Genomic DNA, 16,895 nt, shown 5'->3' on the forward strand with positions numbered 1-16,895 from the left:
TTGCGAGAATGCCAAGAGTGTGCAAAGCTGTCATCAAGGCGGAAGGGTGGCTATTTGAAGAATCTCAAATATGAAATAGATTTTGATTTGTTTGACACTTTTTTGGTTACTACATGATTCCATATGTGTTATTTCATAGTTTTGATGTCTTCACTATTATTCTACAATGTAGAAAATAGTAGAAATAAAGAAAAACCCTTGAAAGAGTAGGTGTGTCCAAACTTTTGACTGGTAGTGTGTGTATATATATATATATATATTAATGATAAAATATTTGTTTAGGATCTTACTTGGTGAAGTCCATAGGACTGAAAATGGATGAATGCAACAACCATGTCTCTGTCACTAACAAATACAGTAACTATACAATTGACTGTAAAGGCACTCTGGGAAATATTTGAATAAGGCTTTACACTAAGCAGTGTGTTAATTTAACACTATTCCGGTGTCTATATGGGTCCACAGATTCCACACTCTTCAGTGTTAATTTTGTTTTGTTTTAACACTGGAGAATTTGCTGTGGTGGATATAGAAGAGACTGCTGCAGAGAAGACTGACAGAGGAAATGTGAGAGTAGGGGCTGCAGACAGAGAAGACCTTGGAATGATACACGCACACACATGCACGCACGCGCACACACACAGGTGTATAGGGTCGTCGGTCACAAGGGCAATGCAGAGCTGACTGTTTGTGTTGGTCACCCAACCTGACCACAGTGCTGCTAACAGACATAAAAACCTCATAGAGGTCAGGAATTCATGGAACCAGTTCAGTGGACTGATGCCTCCCCACAGATGAACAGTTACTATCTTTCCATGTGATTCCCAGCAGATACAGTGCCTTCAGAAAGTATTCACACCCTTGACTAACTTCCACACTTTGTTGTGTTACAAGCTTAATTTCAAATGGATGATTAAAGTGAGATTTTGTGTCAATAGCCTACACGCAATACCCCATAATGTCAAAATGGAATTATGTTTTTAGAAATTCATACAAATTAATAAAAATGAAAAGCTGAAATGTCTTGACTTATTCCACATTTGGTTGTTTTACAGCCTGAATTCAAAATGGTTTAAATATGTTTTTTCTCTCACCCATCTACACACAATACCACATAATGACAAAGTGAAAACATGTTTTTAGACATTTTTGCTAATTCATTGAAAATGAAATACAGAAATATCTTACTTACGTAAGTATTCACACCCCTGTGTTGGGAGTACAGGAGGGGACTGGGCACGCACCCCTGAGGGGCCCCTGTGTTGAGGATCAGCGTGGCAGATGTGTTGTTACCTACCCTTACATCGGCTACCGAGAGCATGATCACATAGTCATCCGGAACAGCTGATGCTCTCATGCATGCTTCAGTGTTGCTTGCCTTGAAGCGAGCATAGAAGTGATTAAGCTCGTCTGGTAGGCTCGTGTCACTGGGCAGCTTGCGGCTGTGCTTCCCTTTGTAGTCTGTAATAGTTTGCAAGCCCTGCCACATCCAACGAGCATCGGAGCCGGTGTAGTACGATTCAATCTTAGTCCTGTATTGACACTTTGCCAGTTTGATGGTTCGTCGGAGGGCATAGCGGGATTCTTATAAGCGTCCGGTTTAGAAAGCGGCAGCTCTACCCTTTAGCTCAGTGCAGATGTTGCCTGTAATCCATGGCTTCTGGTTGGGGTATGTACGTACAGTCACTGTGGGGATGACGTCATTGATGAACTTATTGATGAAGCCAGTGACTGATGTGGTGTACTCCTCAATGGCATCGGAAGAATCCCGGAACATGTTCCAGTCTGTGCTAGCAAAACAGTCCTGTAGCTTAGCATCTGCATCATCTGACCACTTCCTTATTAACCGAGTCACTGGTGCTTCCAGCTTTAGTTTTTGCTTATAAGCAGGAATCAGGAGGATATAATTATGGTCAGATTTGCAAAATGGAGGGCGAGGGAGAGCTTTGTACGTGTCTCTGTGTGTTGAGTAAAGGTGGTCTAGAGTTTTTTTTCCTCTAGTTGCACATTTAACATGCTGGTAGAAATTAGGTAGAACGGATTTAAGTTTCCCTGCATTAAAGTCCCCGGCCACTAGAAGCGCTGCTTCTGGATGAGCGTTTTCCTGTTTGCTTATGGCCTTATACAGCTCATTGAGTGCAGTCTTAGTGCCAGCATCGGTTCGTGGTGGTAAATAGACAGCTATGAAAAATATAGATGAAAACTCTCTTGGTAAATAGTGTGGTCTACAGCTTATCATGAGATACTCTACCTCAGGCGAGCAAAACCTTGAGACTTCCTTAATATTCTTTTTTGTGCACCAGCTGTTGTTTACAAATATACACACACCGCCAACCCTTGTCTTACCGGAGTCAGCCGTTCTATCCTGCCGATGTAGCGTATATCCCGCCAGCTGTATGTTATCCATGTCGTCGTTCAGCCACGACTCGGTGAAACATAAGATATTACCATTTTTAATGTCCCGTTGGTAGGATATCCTTGATCGTAGGTCGTCCATTTTGTTTTCCAATGATTGTACGTTGGCTAATAGGACTGTTGGAAGAGGCAGATTACTTGCTCAGCTTCGGATCCTTACAAGGTACCCCGACCTACGTCCACGATATCTCTGTCTCTTTCTCATGCGAATGACAGGGATTTGGGCCTTGTCGGGTGTCTGTAGAATATCCTTTGCCTCTGACTCGTTGAAGAAAAAGTATTCGTCCAATACGAGGTGAGTAGTTGCTGTCCTGATATCCAGAAACTTTTTGGTCATAAGAGACGGTGCCAGAAACATTATGTACAGAATAAATTACAAATAACGCGGAAAAACACACATAATAGCACAGTTGGTAAACCGGCAGCCATCTCCTCCGGCTCCATTATTCATACTCCTTGTCTTGAGTAAATAATTATTCAACCCCTTTGTTATGGCAAGAACTTCATGTCCTCAATACAAAGCGTTATGTTTGGGGAAAATCCAACACAACTGTCACGCCCTGATCTAGAGAACTCTTGTTGGTTGGGTCAGGGTGTGAGTTTCTGTTGAGATCTATGTTATTGTATTTCTATGTTGTAGATCTAGGTTGATATTTCTATGTTTGGCCGGGTGTGATTCCCAATCAGAGGCAGCTGTCGCTCGTTGTCTCTGATTGGGGATCATACTTAGGTAGCCTGGTTGCCTACCTTAGTTGTGGGATCTTGTTTGTGTTCCTGTTAGGCTTGTTGTGTGTATAGCCCATAGGACTTCACGTTTTCGTTGTTTTGTTATTTTGTCAAGTGTTTATTCGTCTTAATAAATATGTACGCATATCACGCTGCACCTTGGTCTGACCCGTCTCTCAACGATCGTGACAGAAGATCCCACCGTAAAAGGACCAAGCAGCATGCCCAGAAGGAGCAAACGCCTGGGTCTCAACGGGAGGTAACCTTGGTAGATGTCCAAGGTATGCGGAGATACGAACTGTGTCGCCAGTGCGCATTCACAGCTCAGTGCATCCTGGACCAGCGCTCCGCACGTGTCGTGCGAAAGTGGGCATCCAGCCAGGACGGGTTGTGCCAGCTCTACGCTCCAGACCTCCAGTACCTGCTCCCCACACCAAACCAGTGGTGCATGTATCCAGTCCAGTACGGCCCATACCTGCTCCCCGCACCAAGCCAGTGGTGCGTGTCGCCAGCCCGGTACGCCCCGTACCTGGTCCCCGCACCAAACCAGTGGTGCGCGTATCCAGTCCAATACGGCCCATACCTGCTCCCCGCACCAAACCAGTGGTGCGTGTCGCCAGCCCGGTACGCCCCGTACCTTCTCCCCGCACCAAACCAGTGGTGCGGGTCGCCAGCCCGGTACGCCCCGTACCTGCTCCCCGCACCAGACCAGTGGTGCGTGTATCCAGTCCGGCACGGCACGTGCCTGCTCCTCGCACCAAACCAGTGGTGCGTGTCTCCAGTCCGGCACAACCCGTGCCTGCTCCTCGCACCAGACCAGTGGTGCGTGTTCCCAGTCCAGCTCCGGTCAGCGGCTCCACTCCAGAGCTAGAGCAGTCCGCTCCACCAGTGCCTAGTCCAGCTCCGGTCAGCGGCTCCACTCCAGGGCGAGAGCAATCCGCTCCACCAGTGCCCAGTCCAGCTCCAGTCAGCGGTTCCAAGCCGGAGCTAGAGCAGTCCGCTCCACCGGGATCCAGTTCAGCTCCGGTCAGCGGCTCCACTCCGGAACCAGAGCAGTCCGCTCCACCGGTGCCCAATCCAGCTCCGGTCAGCGGTTCCACTCCGGAGCCAGGGCAGTCCGCTCCACCGGGGTCCAGTTCAGCTCCGGTCAGCAGCTCCACTCCGGAGCCAGAGCAGTCTGCTCCACCGTTGCCCAGTCCAGCTCCGGTCAGCGGATCCATTCCGGAGCCAGAGTAGTCCGTTCCACCGGGGTCCAGTTCACCGGATCGTGACAACAACACATCACTGAGTACCACTCTTCATATTTTCAAGCATGGTGGAGCTTGCATCATGTTATGGGTATGCTTGTCACCGGCAAGAACTAGGGCGTTTTCAATTTTCAATTTTCAAGTCTTGCCATAGATTTTCAAGCTGATTTAAGTCAAAACTGTAACTAGGCCACTCAGAAACATTCAATGTCGTCTTGGTAAGCAACTCCAGTGTATATTTGTCCTTGTGTTTTAGGTTATTGTCCTGCTGAAAGGTGAATTTGTCTCCCTGTGGCTGTTGGAAAGCAAACTGAACCAGGTTTTCTTCTATGATTTTGCCTGTGCTTAGCTCTATTCCGTTACTTTTTATCCCAAAAAACTCCCTAGTTCTTGCCGGTGACAAGCATACCCATAACATGATGCATGCTCCACCATGCTTGAAAATATGAAGAGTGTTACTCAGTGATGTGTTGTGTTGGATTTTCCCCAAACATAACGCTTTGTATTCAGGACATAAAGTTCTTGCCATAACAAAGGGGTTGAATAATTATTTACTCAAGACAAGGAGTATGATGAATACGTTCTGAAGGCACTGTAGTTGCAGGTGGATGCTGGTTATAACCATCAAAGCTCTAGACTACCAGCAGGGTTTGATACAGTACAAACAACCCCGTCAGTAAAGATAACACTCAATGGTGATATGATGTCATTGACTGGCACTGGCAGCTGGCACTGCTATGTGTCTCTGTGTGTATGTGTGTGTGTCTTCAGATGTGTTGGGGCAAAGGTCCCCTCTATAATTTGCTGTGAAAGGGTGTGGTAGCACTTTATAATAACTTCACATAATAAAGCATTTATAATGGATTAGTAAATAGCTTATTCATCATTTATTAATCATTACTCCCACATTTGTAAATTTTTGTAACCTAGTTATTCACAAATTCCCTTACAAAAATGAATTTGTTGCTGCAAACATCGCGTTAGTTTGTGGCAAATTTGCTGCAAACTAAATAGTGTGCCACAAAATTTTGCCAGAAGTTTGCAAACATTTGCCACTAGTTTTGAATCTGCAGCAAACCTTTGGCAACAATAATATTTATTGCCACTAATGGCAAAAAGTTACCAGAAGCCGGTTCTGATGAACACATGAGTTCCAAGACCAGTAACCATTGATGACCAATCAAGGGGATCAGAAACATCTGTTGGAAATGGAAACCAAGCTATCTAGCTAGCTACAGTGCCTACCAAAGTTGTCCAGTGATTGTCCAACTTATTAATTCAACTTCCTAATAAACTTTAATATTTTATTAGCTAAATGATGCCTAGTTAGCAATGTCATGTTTTATGGGATAAGGTGAAACACATTTTGTAGATACCAGTTTTAATCTGTCAGCGCCGCTTAGCTAGCTAACGTTAGCTATCATTTTTTGCACAATTCATGTGATAGGTGAAAACGAATGATTTGCCTAAGCACTTATATTTTTAGGTGAATACGTTGTTGTCGTTTAATACCAATATACATGTCAATATGCTAGTGTTACGGTTCAGTAGGATGGTAGCTAGCTAGCTAGCAACAATATTATTTGATTTTACATCAAAGCAAAACGTTCCTTTTGCAGATGGATAGCTACCCTTTCCTTACGTGTGGTGTTGGAAGAGGCTGTATTGTGAGGAGGATGCATCAACACCCTGGAAATATGTTTGTGGTGCACTCACTCATAATACATTTTTTGAGCGATAAATCAGTGTATCGTCTTCAAGATTAATAAGGTTAGTAAATGCATGTATTATTCTCATAAATGTAGCCCATATATTCATTATTTGTAACAATTAGATATGTAATTGTTTTAAACTAGTAGGTAGCTCATTTTGATCATGTGTTGTTCGTTCTCTCTTTCTAGAAGCCATCAGTTAGAAGGCAGAAATACAGATTGAGGCCTTCAATCAAACTGAGGACAGAGAAATATATGTGCACCAGACAGGTCAAGGCTTCTTGCATGCATGTCTTTAAGATGTAAGGTACACTCTAAAAAAAATGTTGGGTTGTTTAGATGACCCAGTTGCTGTGTTGCAGGCATCGGGTCAATAGTTGGGTTCTTTTCTCTATATACAGAAAGTTGTTGGTGCTGGGTTATTAAGGTTGGGCTATGGATATTTGCCCCAGCCAGTGGGTTAATTCTCCCGACACCAGCGCATTAAGTACACCAGAATACTTGCAAGTATTCTAGTTCGACTGAGTGACTGACGAGTCGAAAACGGCGAACATTATTTAGACAGACTGATTGAAAACCATGAAATGGTAAGTAACAAACATTACGAATTATGAGTTTGATGGTCATTGAGGTTAAATAGGTTGTCCTATCATAATTAGGTAGTTAGCTAACGTTAGCTTGAGCGTTAGCTAGCTATCCATTTTCTGTGCTAATATCTCTGGCTGTGGTAACATTAGCTAGCTAGCTAACGTTTGCCTCGCGACGTTGGCTTACTGAAGTGGAATATAACTAAATGTATGTTTTTTGTCTACGTTTGGCTAGCTAGCTAGCTAACTATGTCAGTGTCTGTAACGGTAGTTAGCTAAATTTAGCTAGCTAGCTACTTCAGCTAACTTAGTCTGACACTTCTTCTGGTCTCGGACACGGTTTCACACGTTAGCTAACGTTAGCCAAGTTAGCTGGCTAGCTATGTTACAATAGCTAGATTGTACTTATTCTCCATCTGGGTTAATTTTAACTGCGCTATTTGCCAGGCTTATTTTATGCTTGCATTATTGAGTTAGCTAGCATTACTGTGTACTGGTTTTCAATGGTTTCTGACAGTGGCAGCTTTAGTCAGACTTGTGAAGTTATGTTAGCTAGCTAACGTTAGAGTTTACCTTAAATTTGATGTAGCCAAGTTAGTTTAGCTAGCTAGATATGTTTCTAACATTTCTTTATTTCTGTACTTAAATGCAGAGGTCAAGGCCAATGACTGGACAGCTTTGTAAAGATAAGCTGAATGAGTGGAACCTGGCCTCTTTGATTCCAAAGTTTGAGGGTAAGTACAACTGAGAAATTCCTTTTTGAGAGTGGGGACAGCATAAGAGATGGACCAGGAAATGCTCTTGCTTTTGGACGACTCGACTATAGCCTGAAGTTAAATAACATAAAAGCCTTACACGCAGTGAGTATTCTGTAAACAGCACCTTTTTTATACACAAGGGGAGGTCCTCGGGACACACACATGAATACAAAGGACTGTGGACACACCAAGCTTGAGCAGTAGCTGGGTCTTGCCAGGTACATGTTGAAAGATTTGTTGTGTATTTTGAATACTTTGTGCTCACAACAGAGTCAAATGTGAGAGGGAAGCCCAGACAACCAAGTAGCTGAACAAAATCTGGCTGGCAAACCAGGTTCGAGATTATGGTTATATATCAATATTTGCGCATAAAAGAGTTTACACTGCCATTTCTAGCATAATTAATTTTAACGCCACAAAAAGATCCCACCATGTCGAACGAACAAATTGTCTGTAGGCATTTATAAAATTGTACCGGCATTTCATGTTTCCATCAGCCCAGTCGTTACTTTTTTCTTGCGTCAGGTAATTCATCCGCATTAAATGGTTGGCTGGAAAAGTGGTTAGTGTTGTGTAAATGAACCTATGAGCCCCAGCCCCTAATTAATGGAAGATGTAGGCATCAAACAGGGATTGGGTGTTGATTCATGTAAATGGCTATAAAATATACTAAATAAATGGTATGATGGCATTGTCAGTGTGCCTCCATGCTCTGCACAAGTCCTCATAATCTAAAATCAAATGATTTCTCTGAAGGTTGGGACCAACATGGTTGAGTACCTGCACCAGGCTGAGGTGACCAGACACTACCCATTTGTGTTCCGATTGTGTTGGCTCTTGGGGACTGCTCACAGGTGTTTACAGTCATTAGTGGACCGTCATTGGAGCAAGGTACACTGTTTGGGGCACTGGATGTGTGATTCAAGTCCTATTATGCGTTTGATATCAACTTTCCCACTGTGCCCCAGCATGGGAATTCCTACAGACCACAGTTTATCAACTGCCAGGAACAGAATCCCCTGCAGTAAGACTGTTGCGAGCATGTATTTTTTTCCACTGAACAATAGTGGATAAGTATCTGCTCTTGTATGTAGTGTGAGAAGTGACAAGAGGAAGTGTTCCTGTGAATTAATAGATCAATGGATGGATGAGCCATGAGTGTCTCATTCCAATGCTAATATGCTCTTAAGGCACTATTTATAGCTCTGTTAAATTGACTTTTAGTTGGTTTTTTAATGCATTTGTGCCTGCTTTTTGCCTACAGTTTGTGGCTTGTTTGCCTTTAGTTCAACTACTGAAGCATGTTCTGGTACACCTTCATTCGATCATAACAATTTATTTTCAAATACAAATGTTACATTTTGGGGATTGTGAAAAGTGCTTTATGAATAAAATACAGTTATTAAGTAATGAGTCATTAGTCCATGTCCTTAGTAGAGTGACCTTCAAATGTAATATTTTACACTAAGAATGTTTTAACTCGACCCAAATGTAGACCATTATTGAATGGCAAAACAGCAGGGTGTGTGCTGTCACCTAAGATAGCCACAGTGTGTCTGTGAATGTGAATATCTATTGATTAGCTCTGGCACTGTCTGAGACAGATCTGTGTTAATACCACTTAAGACAGACAATGTCACACGCACGCATGCTTGTTTTTCTGAGTGTGCACATCAATTTCAACTGAAGCTTTAGTCTGATGTTTGGACTGTTTGGTTCATGAAATAATATAAATACATTCTAATAATAAATCCTATCTTATGAAATCTTATCTTGTGAAATAATACACATTTAGATAATAGGGCTTTGTTTCAATGGGCTATTTACATGTTTTATATATTCTTGTACATTCTCTGACGTGATGTATGTTCTGAAATGCAGGCAATATAAATTAATTATTTGAAATTCAACATTGTATCTTGATTGTGTGTGTAGGAAAGGGAGGGGGTGGGATGGTAGAGAAGGCTATATTATGCAAGCAACATTTAATTAGGATGACACTGAAAATAACCCAAGGTTTATATGAATTACCCAGCTCCTGGTTCAATCCCCCAACTCAATGTGCTGGGTTTATGTCACAACCCAACACACTGGGTTGTTTTAACCCTGCAATATAGTCTAATTTACCCAGCAGTTGGGTCAAGCACACAACCCAAGGCGATGGGTTCAATGCACAACCCAAACCCGCTGTGTTGAATTAACCCAATGCTGTTTTTTCCCAATATTGACCCAGCGCTGGGTTGACGAAATTGGGTTATTTTTAACCAAGCATGTTTTTGAGTAACAATAATTCATTTTGGAAAAATAATATGAATTGCCATATTAGGCATTACATTTAAGTCATTTAGCAGACGCTCTTATCAAGAGCGACTTACAGTTAGTGAGTGCATAATTATAATTTTTTTCTTCATACTGGTCCCCCGTGGGAAACGAACCCACAACCCTGGCATAACTCAATTTCTACCTTTTTAAGATGCCAAAAGATAAATTGTTTTCAGTATCCTAATTTTGTTTTGTTTTCTGATTGTTTCAGTGCATGTATTCAACAAGCCTTGGATGAAGGACTTCCACAGGGCTGCCATCTCCAAAGTTCACAAAAAAAGGCAATAGTTCTGAACTGGGTTTGATTTCGTTTTTGTTTTAATTATTAAAATGCTGTTAATTATCTTTCAAACTTCCATTGGTTAATCTATTGCTCAGTTATCACTTGACTCATATAAATAATTATGTAGTTGTCCCTTTAAACATCCTAAGGTCAACATCCCCATAGTGTTCACATTTCTCTCATGTAAATGTTGTAGCTACATAAAAAGATTAAACAATTTATCTGGGAAATATCCAGTCTTTGCTATTTTCTTCATTACCATGCTGATGATTTCAAGTTGTATTGGATTTATTTTTATCTGTTAAAGACATTGAATACATGTTGTTTCATTTTTCTCTGTGAAGTTCATTTAAAGTTATGTGATTTGGTTTATGTAGATACATTTCAATGTTGTTTAACACACAGTAACCAAAAACCTGATCTAATTTGCATATTCATACTGAGTTTTCAGCAAACAGAATGTTCGCCACAAGTTTCCCAGAATTGTTTGCCAGAAGTTCAGAAGTTGCTGCAAATTTACTGAACAGTTTGCCACAAAACTAATTTGCATGTGAAAATATGAGCTTACCGCAAATTTGCAGCAAATTGGCCAAAGGTTTGCCACAACTGTTTATAAACAACTTTTAAGGTATTTAATAATGATTCTTAAGATCATTGATAATATAGTTAATATAGGTCCTTATAGACTATTTACTAAACATTAGTTAAGAATTTTTGTGTGGCCTCATCTGAAGTGTGGGCTATTTATACTTGATAAATACTTTTATAAATGTTTTGAGTGACTAGTGTAATTTCTCACAAAAAGATGGACATTCCAGCAGTACCCGATGCTCCTTAAGGACTCAAAATAGCCTAGAACATATCAATGGTCAAATAATAAGCACACAACACAGGATGTTAAAGGAAATATATTGAACATTTTATTAACAAAAACTGTTGTGAAACAACTGTTGCAAGGACTTGAGGAAGAGTTGTAATGTGAATGTTTAGCTAATGTTGTCAACATCGCGACAGCAAACTAACCATAAAACAGGGAGATGCAGCCTACACACAACAGCTGGCCGGACCGGACCGGATAGAGGATTTTTACTCCTTCATTACTACTGATGTGTGATCGGTTGGTGGAGCATGGCGTTTGCAACGCCAGGGTTGTGGGTTCGATTTCCACAGGGGGCCAGTATATAAAAATGGAATAATGTATGCACTCACTAACTGTAAGTCGCTCTGGATAAGAGCGTCTGCTAAATGACTAAAATGTAAATGTAAATTGAGGTGGGGGTAGGTGCCTTTTGGCTGAGCGTTTCCTTTTGGGTGGAGTCTTGGCAAACCGTAACTCCCCATTTCTAACACGTATGGACCCAGAACTTCATCATGCAGCTGACCAAATTGCACAATATTTTATTTCTGGGTTAACTGATATTATACTGCTCTAAGGTGTGACTGTAATCCACACTTTGGTTTTGGTAGAAAAGTCACTGCCAAAAAATGCTTACGTGTCACACCCTGATCTGTTTCACCTGTCTTTGTGATTGTATCCACCCCCCTCCAGGTGTCACCCATCTTCCCCATTATCCCCAGTGTATTTATACCTGTGTTCTCCGTTAGACTGTTGCCAGTTCGTTTTGTTTCCGTCAAGCCTATCAGCGGTTTTCCCCTTGCTCCTGTCTTTCTCAAGTTCCTGGTTTTGACCATTCTGCCTGCCCTGACCCTAAGCCTGCCTGCCGTTCTGTACCTTGTCACACCACCCTGGATTATTGACCTCTGCCTGCCTTGACCCTAAACCTGCCTGCCGTTCTGTACCTTGTCACACCACCCTGGATTACTGACCTCTGCCTGCCCTTGACCTGTCATTTGCCTGCCCCCTGGTTTTGTAATAAAATGTTGTTACTCCGACACGGTCTGCATCTGGGTCTTCTCCTGAAACGTGATACTTATGTTACTTTACTCAGCATAGAGTGTGTTTGAAGTTACACATCACACAACAGTGTGACTGTTTTGAAAAAAAAAGTTTAATATATTTTCTTGAACATCCTCTGTTTGTGTGCTTATTGTTTAACCATTGATAGGATCTACGTAATTTTGAGACCTTAAGGAGCATCAGGTACTGCTGGAATGTCCATCTGTCCATCTTTTTGTGAGAAATTACACTGGTCACTCAAAACATTTATAAATTATTTATAAAGTACAAATACCCCACACTTTAGATGATAACACGTAAAAATACTTAACTGATTAGTAAATGGTTTCTAAGGACCTATATTAAACATCTTATGAATGGAGTAATCATTAATAAATGATGAATAAACTATTTACTAACCCATTATAAATGCTTTATTACGTGGAGCTATTATAAAGTGCTAGCGGGGGAGTAATGGATCCTGTGACCAAATCACTCAAATGACCGATGATGAACCGTTCACCACACATGGAGGGACTTTCCCACTGCCCCTCACCCACAAACACCCTGCCTCTGGATCCCTTGATCCAAATCTCACGCACCCTAATTCCTCACGTACCCTTACTCCGCGCACACACTTACACTATAGTCTCCCTCCCTCCATGTTGTTGTGTGTCTTAACCAGGGCTTTAGTCTCCCTCCCTCCATGTTGTTGTGTGTCTTAACCAGGGCTTTAGTCTCCCTCCCTCCATGTTGTTGTGTGTCTTAACCAGGGCTTTAGTCTCCCTCCCTCCATGTTGTTGTGTGTCTTAATCAGGGCTTTAGTCTCCCTCCCTCCATGTTGTTGTGTGTCTTAACCAGGGCTTTAGTCTCCCTCCCTCCATGTTGTTGTGTGTCTTAACCAGGGCTTTAGTCTCCCTCCCTCCATGTTGTTGTGTGTCTTAACCAGGGCTTTAGTCTCCCTCCCTCCATGTTGTTGTGTGACTTAACCAGGGCTTTAGTCTCCCTCCCTCCATGTTGTTGTGTGTCTTAACCAGGGCTTTAGTCTCCCTCCCTCCATGTTGTTGTGTGTCTTAACCAGGGCTTTAGTCTCCCTCCCTCCATGTTGTTGTGTGTCTTAACCAGGGCTTTAGTCTCCCTCCCTCCATGTTGTTGTGTGTCTTAACCAGGGCTTTAGTCTCCCTCCCTCCATGTTGTTGTGTGTCTTAACCAGGGCTTTAGTCTCCCCCCTCCATGTTGTTGTGTGTCTTAACCAGGGCTTTAGTCTCCCTCCCTCCATGTTGTTGTGTGTCTTAACCAGGGCTTTAGTCTCCCTCCCTCCATGTTGTTGTGTGTCTTAACCAGGGCTTTAGTCTCCCCCTCCATGTTGTTGTGTGTCTTAACCAGGGCTTTAGTCTCCCTCCCTCCATGTTGTTGTGTGTCTTAACCAGGGCTTTAGTCTCCCTCCCTCCATGTTGTTGTGTGTCTTAACCAGGGCTTTAGTCTCCCTCCATGTTGTTGTGTGACTTAACCAGGGCTTTAGTCTCCCTCCCTCCATGTTGTTGTGTGTCTTAACCAGGGCTTTAGTCTCCCTCCCTCCATGTTGTTGTGTGTCTTAACCAGGGCTTTAGTCTCCCTCCCTCCATGTTGTTGTGTGTCTTAACCAGGGCTTTAGTCTCCCTCCCTCCATGTTGTTGTGTGTCTTAACCAGGGTTTTAGTCTCCCTCCCTCCATGTTGTTGTGTGTCTTAACCAGGGCTTTAGTCTCCCTCCCTCCATGTTGTTGTGTGTCTTAACCAGGGCTTTCGTCTCCCTCCCTCCATGTTGTTGTGTGTCTCAACTCTCGTTGCCCGACATACGTCATCGATTAAGGGCACCAGGCGTCTGTATAGCCTCTCCCACAGTATTGTCACGGTCAGGGCTAAAATGTGAGTGTTGCTAAAAATGTCTGCCCCAGGAAATCACCCAAAAATCTATCCTGAGTGGTGCAATAGCCATGTTACTGTACACCTGGCTAGAACAGGATATGGGCCTAAAATCAATGTCTACACTACCGTATTGTCCTGGATGAAAATAAGTATGACATTTACTCGCATATGCTAACACCGTCAGCACCATTACCTGGAAATAATATGTCAACGGGTCAGGATATTACACTTGTGCATCCAACTGTATACTGCAGTCCTAGGTTAAAATAAGGATGATACCGTAAACTGCTAGTCCATTTCAGTCACTACTAGCGATGCACATAACACAAATCTATGGTTCATGATATGGTGCTCATTGCTCATCATACAAATACTGTAAAATTATCATTTTTTTATGTCTTATCCATATTCAAGACAAATTATGTAAGAGATTTGTCATATGGTAAGGAGACAACGTATCCGTCTTTTCTAGGTGTCGTGTCTGTGGTGGTGCAATCCCATGAGGCATTGCACTTCATTAAGTCATTACCCAGGATCCTTAGCAGATGGACACCGGTAGCTGGCACATGGTGGACCTTCAGTCAGAGTGAAGGACATACTTATTTAGTAAACGGCTTACAGGACACGTGCTGCCGGAACCCAGTCTTCCGACAAAAGGACCAATTAGTATATCAAAGACTAACCAGTGACACTTGAACATCAGTTAAGGTTAAACGTGTTAAAATCATTTGTGGTAGAAATAAAACTGGAGAGAGAGAGAGAGAGAGAAGACAGAAGAAGAGTTTGTGTGAGAGAGAGAGTGTGTTTGTGACTCTCATTTGAATTTGGTGAACTATACTGTGTCAGTCAGTATACAGTGCAGTACAGAACAGAGCCTGGTGGCCTCCCTAAATGCCGGTCTTAAGAGTCTCCCTGGCCGTGACTGGAACTAGCCAACCTCTGGACAATCTGTCAGGCCTTGCACTGGCCCTGACTGGAGTTAGCCAACCTCTGGGCCATCTGTCAGGCCTTGCCCTGGCCCTGGCCCTGACTGGAACTAATCAATCCCTGGGCCATCTGTCAGGCCTTTCCATGGCCCTGACTGGAGCTAACCAACCCCTGGGCCATCTGTCAGGCCTTGCCCTGGCCCTGAATGGAGCTAGCCAACCTCTGAGCCATCTGTCAGGCTTTGCCCTTTCCCTGGCCCTGACTGGAGCTAGCCAACCTCTCGGTCATCTGTCAGGCCTTGCCCTGGCTCTGACCCTGACTGGAACTAGACAACCCCTGGGCCATCTGTCAGGCCTTGTCCTGGCCCTGGCCCTGACTGGAGCTAGCCAACCTGAGCCATCTGTCAGGCTTTGCCCTTTCCCTGGCCCTGACTGGAGCTAGCCAACCTCTGGGTCATCTGTCAGGCCTTACCCTGGCTCTGACCCTGACTGGAGCTAGCCAACCTCTGGGTCATCTGTCAGGCCTTGCCCTGGCCCTGACTGGAGCTAGCCAACCACATCCAGCAACATGGAGCAGCGTGGAAGGATTAGCTTTGCTTAAGCCAAGAAACCACCCGGACTGACCATCCCACAGTCACTGACTATGGAGCCATGCTGCTGCAGAGGTCGAGGTCCACTCACACACTACACACAAATATGCTCACACACACAGCCTACTGTATATAACTGACCTAGTTTAAGCCTAGTAGAGTCTGTACAGTGAATTACATGGTGGTTATGTAGGGAGGGAGGACGCCATTTTGATTCCAGTCCATACACTTAGTTCACTCAACCTAATCCTGTGATGATAAAATGTGAAAGGGCTGAGCATAGAGCCTTGGGGGACGCCTGCCATTATGACTCAATGGGATGCAGGCAGGAGGTAGCCCACCCATGAATACCCCCTCTCTATTCAGCTTCCTACATTCACTCCCACAAGGACCCACAATGGTGTCCTTTGCTTCCTCGGCTGACTGTGAGACAGGCTCGCTGAGCCGGCCCCTGGTGATGCTGAAAGCCCTGTGGGAGGCAGTGTGTGTGTGGGGGTGTGTTTGTGGCGGGTTGGGCGGGAGCCTGTATTAATACTGCACAGCCGCTCTGCACGTGCCCAGCTCGCGGCCTGCCAGTGGCCACACAAAGGGGGATGATGTCATGCTTAGCCAATAACAAAGGACTCTGGGGCCGTGTGGCCCTCCCGTGTCACCCGGCTAGTTCCAGCTTGATCCAGCCTAGCATTAAATCGGCAACATTATACTCTTTACTGTGGTGGAGAGAATACCAACAGCTAGCCAGCAACAGGGCAACACCGGGAAGACAGAGCGATAAAAGAGGGACAGAGAGAAAGAGGAAACAGGGATGTTGTTAGAGAGATGGTTATCTAGAGGCAGGGGACCAGGACAGAGAGACAGTGTGACAGAGAAGTGCAGAGAAACTATGCATCTTTTTTTTCTCAAATCGTATTTGTCACATGCTTGGTAAACAACTTGTGTTGACTAACAGTGAAATGCTTACGGGCCCTTCCTAACGGGCCCTTCCCAACAACAAAAAATAGAATTTTCTGCGGTAGCAGAGAGAACAGTCTATGACTTGGGTGACTGGAATCTTTAAAAAAAAAATTGGGCCTTCCTCTGACACCGCCTAGTATTTAGGTCCTGGAAGCTTGGCCCCAGTGATGTATTGGGCCGTACGCACTACCCTTTGTAGCGCCTTACGGTCGGATGCCAAGCAGTTGCCATACCAGGCGGTTATGCAACCGGTCAGGATGCTCTCGATGGTGCAGCTGTATAACTTTTTGAGGATCTGGGGACTCATGCCAAATCTTTTCAGTCTCCTGAGGGGGAAAAGGTGTTGTCGTGCCCTCTTCATGACTATCTTGGTGTGTTTGGACCATGATAGTGTCTTGGTGATGTGGACACCAAGGAACTTGAAACTCTCGACCCACTCCACTACAGCCCCTGTTCAGCCCTCCTTTTCCTGTAGTCCACGATCATCTCCTTTGTCTTGCTCACATTGAGGGAGAGGTTGTTGTCCTGGCACAACACTGCCAGGTCTCTGACCTCCTCCCTATAGGCTGTCT

At 43.8% G+C, this 16,895-nt stretch overlaps 1 protein-coding gene and 1 long non-coding RNA gene across 5 annotated transcripts in view; one reads left to right on the plus strand and one right to left on the minus strand.

The window, feature by feature from the left end:
* LOC123481958 (dual specificity protein phosphatase 8-like) overlaps positions 1-16,895 on the minus strand; it is a 68,183-nt gene that overhangs the window by 28,481 nt on the left and 22,807 nt on the right. The gene's annotated exons all lie outside the window — the stretch shown is intronic.
* LOC121540703 lies at positions 6,031-10,369 on the plus strand. Of its 3 annotated transcripts, none has more exons than XR_005995535.2 (5): positions 6,031-6,158; positions 6,290-6,402; positions 6,502-6,687; positions 7,340-7,421; positions 9,979-10,369. It is a non-coding gene; the product is annotated as an uncharacterized LOC121540703 (long non-coding RNA). The 3 variants fall into 3 exon arrangements; XR_005995536.2 differs by having other exon boundaries at positions 6,033-6,158; positions 6,290-6,370; XR_005995534.2 differs by having other exon boundaries at positions 6,290-6,687.

Source organism: Coregonus clupeaformis, chromosome 26 (assembly GCF_020615455.1).
Source record: "Coregonus clupeaformis isolate EN_2021a chromosome 26, ASM2061545v1, whole genome shotgun sequence".
NCBI lineage: Eukaryota > Metazoa > Chordata > Actinopteri > Salmoniformes > Salmonidae > Coregonus > Coregonus clupeaformis.